The sequence below is a fragment of the Nelumbo nucifera genome, chromosome 5 (genome assembly GCF_055504915.1).
Source record: "Nelumbo nucifera cultivar China Antique chromosome 5, China Antique-T2T, whole genome shotgun sequence".
NCBI classification, from domain to species: Eukaryota; Viridiplantae; Streptophyta; class Magnoliopsida; order Proteales; family Nelumbonaceae; genus Nelumbo; species Nelumbo nucifera.
Window position 1 is genome coordinate 11,221,686 of NC_142653.1, and position 9,469 is coordinate 11,231,154.

General features: G+C 46.0%; 1 pseudogene; it reads right to left on the reverse strand.

The window, feature by feature from the left end:
• Positions 1-130: 130 nt before the first annotated feature.
• LOC148791232 (uncharacterized) lies at positions 131-9,469 on the reverse strand (annotated as a pseudogene).

Sequence of the window (9,469 nt, forward strand, 5' to 3'; positions counted from 1 at the left end):
CCAATTATAGGAAATCTAAAAAATCCATGTGGCACTGTAGTGGAGCCCCCCTGGATTTTGCGGTTTGTAGTTGTATGTTTGTACATGCAGCGAAGGGGTGGACTTCAAATCTGGGGACTTCAAATTAATTAGTAATTAATTTTCCTAGGGGTGGACTTCAAATCTGTGGTCATACTTCCAATTGTGTGGCAAGATTTTAGGTTGGCGTAAGAAGCAATTTACTTGTGCCGATTTAGTCCTAGTGACCTGCCAGACATGTCGAGCGATCTTCTTCATCAAGTTATCATCTCCAATTTTCCTCGTATCAATACTATGTTGGAAGAGTTGATTATCATCCCGCCTGCTTTGAGTGCGATTAGATAGACATTACCCGTTTATGTGAAGTTCATCTCTATGTGTGAAACCACCTCCAAACAAATGGTCTGGAGATCTTAGATCCGCATCGTGAGCCTCACGGTAGCTAGCATATAAAGGCATCCCCATTCACAAAAAAGGTACAAGCTCTCACAATTCACTAGCTCTCTAGTTCTCTCGCTTTTAACCCAATCAAAACTCTTCGCTGACTCAAGCATCGGAGTGCCCACCCCGGGTAAAGCAACCTGGACACTCTAATAATCACTTTCTTACAGCTCGATCAAGCGATCTACTCAGTCCGGTGTCTGAGCTATTTGCCAACAGAGAGCACCAAATCGTGCACCATCAATTGGTGCTATTTGTGGGAATATGCCACACAAAAGCTAAGTTCAGTCGTTCTCTAAGCCTCAAGCAATGGCATCCTCAAGCAACAACAACAATGCCTGGATCGAAAGAATCCCCACAAGGGGGCAGAATCAGAATGATCAGCCCAGACAAGTTCCAACGGTCTCGCCCAGACGAGCCTCATCAGCCTTGATCACGAGGTCGCCTCTACAAGTCAAGCCCTCAGTGGCTTCCGTGGGAGTTAGCAACCAACAGATCGTGGAGTCGCCCTTACGGGTCGAGCCCTTCAAGGCTCCCGTGCGAGTTGATGACCTACAGATAATGGAGTTGCCCCCACAAATTGAGCCCTCTATGGATCTCATAGGAGTAGACAACCAGCGTCTTCGAGAGTTGATGCAGTGTAGCCACGGCACCAACCTGCAAACGTAGCAATATGATAACCCACCAGCTCGCAGCATGATTAACACGATCGTTGGAGAGTTGGAGGCAACAGGTTCTGTTGCCCCTGCTAGTTGAGCCTTAACTCACGGATTGGATTGTAAGGGGGAGAAAACGCCAAAACGATGAAGAATTGAAGAGGTGATCTATTTCAATGAAGACGATATGCACGGGATCCGTTACCCTCATAATGACACTCTCATAGTCAAGCTCATGATCCACGACTATGAGGCAAAAAGGGTACTCGCCGATTCTGATAGCTCAGTAGAGATCATGTTCCTTTGAGTGTTAAGCAAATGGGACTGCGAAGGGAAGACCAAACCCAAGCCGATGTTCCCCTGGCCGGTTTCGATGGTGGAGCGACTCGGGCTCTTGAACGGATCAACCTGTCTGTGACAATAAGAACCACATTGAACAGGACGGGGTTCCGACATGACTTTCTAGTGTTGGCAACGAGCTCACCATACAACACCGTTCTAGGCCAACCAATACTACATGCCCTTAGAGTGGTGTTATCAACATACCACCTCGCTATGAAGTTCCCCACCGACCACGGGATAGGAGTAATGTGCAGCGACCAACTCAAATCGCGAAAGTGCTACATTGCAACATTGAAGCATTAAGGGAAGCAGGTCGATGTCGACCTAGAGCCGCCCTTGGAGAACAACGAGGAAAGAGCTCACCCGATGGAAGACACTGTCCTAGTACTGGTCTCAGGTACCAACCCTCAAAGACAATGTAGATTGGCAAACGCCTCAAGGAACCACTGCGCTCTGAATTGGTAAGCTTTTTAATTAATAATCAAGATGTTTTTGTTTGGTCGGCCGCTGATATGCCTGTCATTGACCCCTCTGTAATAACCCATAGACTGAATGTAAACCCCTTAATCAGACCGAAAAAATAGAAAAAAAAGGAACTTCACCTACGAGAGGTGGAGAGTAATAGACGAGGAGGTTGGGAAGCTCCTCGCGGTGGACTTCATGAGGGAGGTCGAATATCCGAGTTGGATTGCCAACTCAGTCCTCATGAAGAAGGCCAACAAGAAGTGGCACATGTGCGTCAAATATACCGACCTCAACAGAACTTGCCCAAAGGATAGCTTCCCACTCCCAAGGATGGACCGTCTAGTAGATGTGACCTCGGGGTTTGAGCTATTGAGTTTCATGGACGCATATTCCAGTTATAACTAGATCCAGATGGATCCTACCGACCAAGAGAAAACGGCCATTGTGACTGAGACCAACCTTTATTGTTACAAGGTCATTCCTTTCGGCTTAAAGAATGCTAGGGCAACCTATCAGTGCCTTGTGAATAAAATTTTCACCCCTTTGGTTGGAGACAAAGTAGAGATGTACATAAATGATATGGTCACAAAGAGTAAATCCCATGAAACTCTAATTGCCGACCTCATCAACGTCTTCAACGTACTTAGAAAATTTCATCTAAAGCTCAATTCAAATAAGTGCGCCTTCGGTGTCACGTCGGGAAAGTTCCTTGGGTACATAGTAAACCGACGAGGTATCAAGGTCAATCCAAACAAAATTTAGGCCATCCTAGATATGCGACCTCCTAGAACAATAAAAGATGTACAAAGGCTAACATGTTGGATAGCCACCCCAAACCAGTTTATGTCTAAGTCAGCTAGGCAATGTCTTTCGTTCAGGCCATGAAAAAGAACCAAGACTTCGAGTGGACTAAAGAGTGCTAGCTCATGTTTGACAAGCTCAAGAGGTACCTCAATTCACCACCTTTTCTAACCAGGTCAGAACCTAGAGACGAGCTAAAACTATACCTCTCTGCGAGTGACGAGGTAGTCATCTCAATCCTAATTCGCGAGGTGGATAGATTGCAGTGACCTGTCTACTATGTAAGTAAAGTACTGCACACCATCGAGACCAGATATCCCAACATAGAAAAGCGGCCTTCTAGGCCCATACCATGATAGTCTTAACCGATCGACCTTTGAGGCAAGTTCTTTAGAAGCTCGAGGTCTCAAGAAGGCTGACGAAATGGGCAATCAAGCTCATTGAGTGAACATCGGGTTTGAGTGCCCATCGATCAAGGCACATGTCCTGGTTGTCTTCGTCATTGAGTGCACGTTCAATACGTCGACCCTTGAAGTTGTCGAGCCTGTGACCACCTCAAAGGCATCAACCAGTGCGACACCCGACCCGACTTGGGACGAGGAGCCCTGAATCCTCCATGTGGATGGCTCATCCAACCAGCATGGAAGTAGAGCTGGACTGATCCACTATAGACCCAATGAAGTGAAACTAGAGTATACTCTCCGATTCGCGTTTTGAGCCTCGAACAATGAAGCTGAATACAAGGCGCTTATAGTCGGGCTGTCCCTAGCAAAGGAGGTCAGCGCACAACACCTTGTCATTTGCAGCAATTCGCAACTGGTAGTCAACCAAGTGAATGGGCAGTATAAGGCCTGGGAGCCTACCATGTTGGCATATCTGGCTAGGGTTAGAAAGCTCCTATCCAACTTCCACTCTTGGTACATCCAGCAGATCCCAAAGAGAACTGTCTACATTGAAGACTTGCCATAGCCAAACATCGAAAGAATGACAGAAGAGGTCGCTCTCGTCATGGCCATAGAGCCGAGCTGGATAGATCCACTCATCGACTATCTACACCACAGGACCCTCCTTGAAGATCGTAATGCAGTTCGAAGGGTAGAGCGACAGTTAGCTCGCTATGTAATCATAGGTGAGCAATTGTATCACTGGTCATTGACGCTCTCCTATCTGCGCTGCTTATGCCCATGTAAAGCGAGCCAGGTGCTACATAAGATCCACAAAAGTCTCTGCGGAGGACACCTAGGGGGCAGAGTGCTAACCCAAAAAAGCGCTACAACAAGGATATTACTGGCCAACAATAAAGGCAAATGCCACCCAGTTCGTGCAGAAATGTGATAGGTGTCAGCGACACACCAACATACCCCGATAGCACACTGTTGACTTGAGGTACTTGACCAGCTCATGGCCATTTGTGCAGTGGGGGATTGACATAATCAGTCCCTTTCCACCAGAAACCGAGCAAAGAAGGTTCTTGGTCGTTGTGGTAAACTACTTCACCAAGTGGGTAGAGGCCAAGCCACTAGTCTCTATCCAACTCGGAACGTGCAAAACTTCTTCTAGAGAAACATTATCTGCCGCTTTGGACTGTCATAATATTGATCTCAGACAATGGAAAGTAGTTCAAAGATATCAAATTCCAAAATTAGTTCATCGAGATGGATGGAGATTCAACAAAATTTCACCTCGGTAGCTCACCCTCAATCCAACGAGGAGGTCAAAGTGACCAATAGAGCCATCTTGCGAGCCCTCAAAGCTCAACTCTCTCAAGTTAAGGGTCTATGGGTGGATGAGCTGCCTAGTGTTTTATGGGCCTACCGAACTACAATCAAGACAACAACCAATGGGATTCCCTTCAACTTGACGTATGGCATGGAGGCCGCCATCCCGACCGAGACCGAAGTGCTAACCATACGGTCTGAGATGTACGACAAAGAGGCCAATGAGGATGAGATGCAGACTAATCTCGACCTAGTGAAGGAAGTTTGTGACTTGGCTTACATCTGGACCGCGTCGTACCAACAACGGGTAGCTCGGTACTTAGGAAGGTTATGGTACCTGAGCCTAGTGCAGGAAAGCTAGGTCTGAACTGGGAAAACCCCCACAGAGTCTTAAGGGTTATCAGCGAAGGCACGTACGAGCTCAAAACCTTAGAGGGGAGGTAGGTACCCCATGCATGGAACATCGACAATTTATGAAGATACTACATCTAAGGCTCAAGTGCAGCCTCGACCTACGTAAAACACAAACCTCGACCACCTACTTTGGAAACTAGGATAAAGCTGACCTACGCTATAAGCACCTCGGATAGAAAAATTAAAAAAGGGGGAAGCTAAAACGCTTTCAACTTTAAGGCCCCCTCAACTTGACCTCAAGACACGCTAACCAATCTATGTAGGTCAACCCCCATCTAACTAGCTCGACAGTGTTTTGACTTTGCCACTACCCTAATTGGCCAATCTACTTTTTAGCACCACGACCTAAGTGTACTTTGGTTCGAAGGAAGACCAGTTTGCTTTTAGCACCTGAACAGACATGTAAGCTTGGCTGACTTCTTTACAGTCGCCCCCACCTCGGTTTCAGGCTCCGCATCGACCTTGTCGGCTACTCCTTCGAGGACCACCTTAAGGGGCATTGCGTTGAAGTCTACGAAAGCGGAGAAACCTGAGGAGGCAGTCGCACAATTTGAAGCCCCTCTTAAGGACGACACGGCGAACTCCGCTCTTGAGGTGTTCGGCCAAATTGTAGAACTCCTTGATGGTTACATCCCTAGTATGGTAGATGTCCTCGGAGTGCCTGCTTCGCCTCTGTCGAGCAGATGAGTTTGCTCCTATGCCTCGATAATCAAGATGGCGAAGTCCTGCGTAATGTTACATTCAACCCTTAGACTCTTCCAACTTGGGGAGCAAACTAGATCGATACCTACGAACAAATCAAACTAGTCATTCCCGGCCAAGAACCCACAATAAACTATTCCCTTCATCGAACCAACCTCGTTTCGGGAGTGGGGGACAATTGATGAAGGGCGATTTGGCCCTCTAGTGACATGATGACACGTGTTACCTCAAAACAGTCAGATGACATCTCAACACCATGTAATCTGACATGAGGAGCGCCTCGAACATCTCGCACCCGCCCTGATGACCTTGAAACCACCTCAGCAGACTGAACTGTGAACGGCCCGATAAGACTTCAAGTCGACATAAGAGGCGACCTGCTTTTGCCAACCTGGCCCGAGTTTAGCTAGCGACCTGCTTGACGTGCTGAGTGACCTCCTCGTTCAGCAGGTTATCATCTCTGACTTCCCTAGGATCACGATGCCATGTCGAAAGAGCCAGTTATCACCCTGTCCGCTTTGGATGTGACTGGATAGACACTACCCGCTTATGCAGAGTCCATCTCTGGGCGTGAAACTACTTTCGAACCAAACGGGCTGGAGATCTCGGACGCGCTTCATGAGCCTCACAACAGCTAGCATATATAAAGGTATCCCCATTCATAGAAAATGTACGCAGGATTTAGTTTTCACAGTTCACTATCTCCCTAGTTCTCTCGCTTTAGTCCTCTCAAAACTCTTCGTTGACTTAAGCATCGGAGTGCCCACTCCGAATAAAGCAACCCAGACATCATCATTTTTTTGCAGCTCGACTAAGTGACCTACTCAGTTCGACATCCGAATTATCTACCAACTGAAATGCGTTGAAGCTTTTCTTTATATCTCTAGAAAAAAAAAGGAATATATAAATGAGGCTGTGCTATAGCCACGGATTTCAAAGATCGGTGGGCCTAACCACTATAAATTATTAATAACTCACATAGAGGGAAGCCCATGGTCATCTTCCATCATAGATGTTTTTATATGGTTATTAATCAAAAATGGTTGGACGAGAAAAGAGAGGAAATGGGGAAAAAAACCAAAAAAGACACAACACAGAAGCATTATGGATGCAGCCGACCACCACGTCATTATCATGGATGTAAACGTGTTAATGGAATAGTTTGTTTAAGAGAGTATTTTATTTTTAGTAGAGCGGATGAAGATGATTTCACCACTTAAGTGGGTGGGCCGGTTTGGTGGGAAGTGGTAACGTGTCAAGCGCTACCACTGTGTATTTGCCGTTAAATGTTAATCAATTGATATTGTTCTAGGCAAGAATATAAAAGTGGGCCTTCTTGTGCTTGTGATTGGACAATTCCAATTTCCAAGCCCATAAGTGAAGTTGGGCAGCAAAACCCAAGTTAAAATGGATAATTTTTTGTTGTCGTTTCAAATTGATAGCTGCAGGACAAATAAGAAGGACTAAGTAAGACGTTAACACACTCTCGCCACACAAAAATGCATACTACAATTTTAACTTCTTCACACTGACAAAATATCTGTTCTGTGACTGACTCTGTGAGGCGGAGGCCATTTCTTCCTTCCTTTTTTTTTTTTGGAATTTTCTTTTGTAGTGATGATATATGTCTTGTTGAGTGTTGATTCAACCACTGCCGAGTTATTTTCCAAATTCTCACTCAAACAATGAAAAATCTTAGGATATATATGTGTAGAATATTGTTTTGAAAATTTGGAGAAGTGGCTTGAACACAAAAATCACATTCAACATTACACAATCAATACAACTCACCTATCCACACAATGTGGAGAGTCGAAGTCACAGATATGACATCAAGACTCTGCCTCGATCTCGTTCTCGGGCCGTTGGGCCGGTCCCATTTGAATAGAGACACAAGCCCAACCTGAGCCCACCCAAATTGCACACCTAAGTTTGAGATATACCATGTCACCCATTTCAAAGTTCAAACTCCCTGTCCCCATGGTGCACGTCATCATAGACTCTCGGGTCCATGAAAACTTACTCAACTGCTGCCAACCATACATAAATTGCTTAAAAGAGGGGTCTTCTTGACATGGTATAATGAACTGAAGTTGAAATCTGCAGCATTGAGACAAAATATCTCCTTCCAAAAGACAAACTCTTGATCACAGACTACGGATTCAAGCATCCATGGAGTTTAGAAATATGATCAAAGAAAGCTGCGCTACCCCCCATGTACTACTCACTGTATATGCATTCTATGCATTCTTCTCTGGAATAAGAGAAGAATCTTCTGCTAAGTAAATCCTTTCTCTGAACTGAAGAATAACACTCCTTCCTTGTAAGCCTCTGGTCCAACAATGAACAAACCCCCTCATCATGGTATATATATAACAGCTGTATTAACCTTTGCAACTTGGGATTTTCCCCATTTTCAACCTTGATTGTCAATAGCCATGCATATTGGGATATGTTGAGCTAGAGTCTCGAGTAAGTCAGCCACCATGTTTAATTTCTTTTCCCTTTTTTTTTATGTACAAGAAACAAAATTAAATCCCTCCCATGCATGCATCGATCTGCACATCCATCGTTGTTGTGCATCAGTGATGAAGTTTTGGCTCCACAGGTATGTCTGAGTTTACCTGATGTGATCCATCCCTGAAGCCTGATGAACTACTGATGCAAATGTCCAACTGAAAAAGCTGGTCCATGGATCACCCTTCCCATTTAATGAGCCCTCCGAATAGGAAATGCTGCATGATGGGGACCTTCTCCAGAACCTCTGCCTTGTACATCTTAAGCATACCGCTGTTCACCTTGTTCCATGTGGGTACGCCGCTGATATCATCCAGCAATGGCGAGTGCTCAGCGAAAAGCCCTTTCTTAACCTTCTTCACAAAGGAAACGCAGGAGAGATAGAGATACTCATGCGAAAAATTATCTAGTATATCCTGGTTATGAATGGACTTGGGCTTCATATACTTGTGGTCGATCAACTGAGATGAGCCAAAGATGAATGGCAGGAAATGGTAGTCGTCCAGACCCCAAACGCCATGTGAACCCGCTGGCTCCAGGCAGTAAACCGTCTGCAACTTTCTCATCAACTTGAGATACTTCACGAATACCCGAGAAACAACTGCCTGGTAATCATTTTCTTTTAGAAGCCCTAGTCTAGCCAGGCAATAGAGCCAAGCAGCGAAATTGGTCTCATGGCCCGTGCCGTAGTCGATGCGGCTCGAATTACCGAAACTATCGGTGAAGTAGGGAATGAGCTCGAGGGTGGCAGATCGGAGATCGTCGGGGAGAAATTGAAGCATCAAGGATTCAGCATTTTCAGTCATACGGTCGTGCCAATCCCGATAAGAGTAGTTACCATATCGGGAGGACTGTTGCACCGGCGGGATCTCATCGACCCAACGGAGAAGTGTTTCGAGGAGGGTGACGATGGAATTTACAATTTGAGATTGGTGGCAGCGGTCGGAAATTTTGTGGCCGTGGATGGACTCACTAAGGGCGACGACGAAGCCCAGGAAGTTCTTGCCGGAAAGAGAATCGTGGAAGCGGCGAATGTCATCTGGATTGGTTATCTTCTTGGTAGGAACTTGGAAGGAGTAAGGAGGAGAGACGGCAAAGACTTTTTGAGATTGAGGGACGGGAGCAAGGATAATGGCTTGTTGGGAATTGTTTGGAGGGAGGTTGATGGCAGGACAGAGGCTGGGGTGGTAGCCGAGAGGTGGAAGCTGACTGCATGCGGCGTTGGATAATGAGGAGAGGTGGGTTTCGGTGGCTGATTCTATGGTCTCCTCCTGCCCCTTCACCAGTTGCTGCGATTCCATTTTTCCTATCACCAACAGGCAACACTCAACAGCGATCGTTCGAGCGGGAGATGTAGTTTGTTTTAATTTCTTTGGATACTCAAAGAGGAGAACG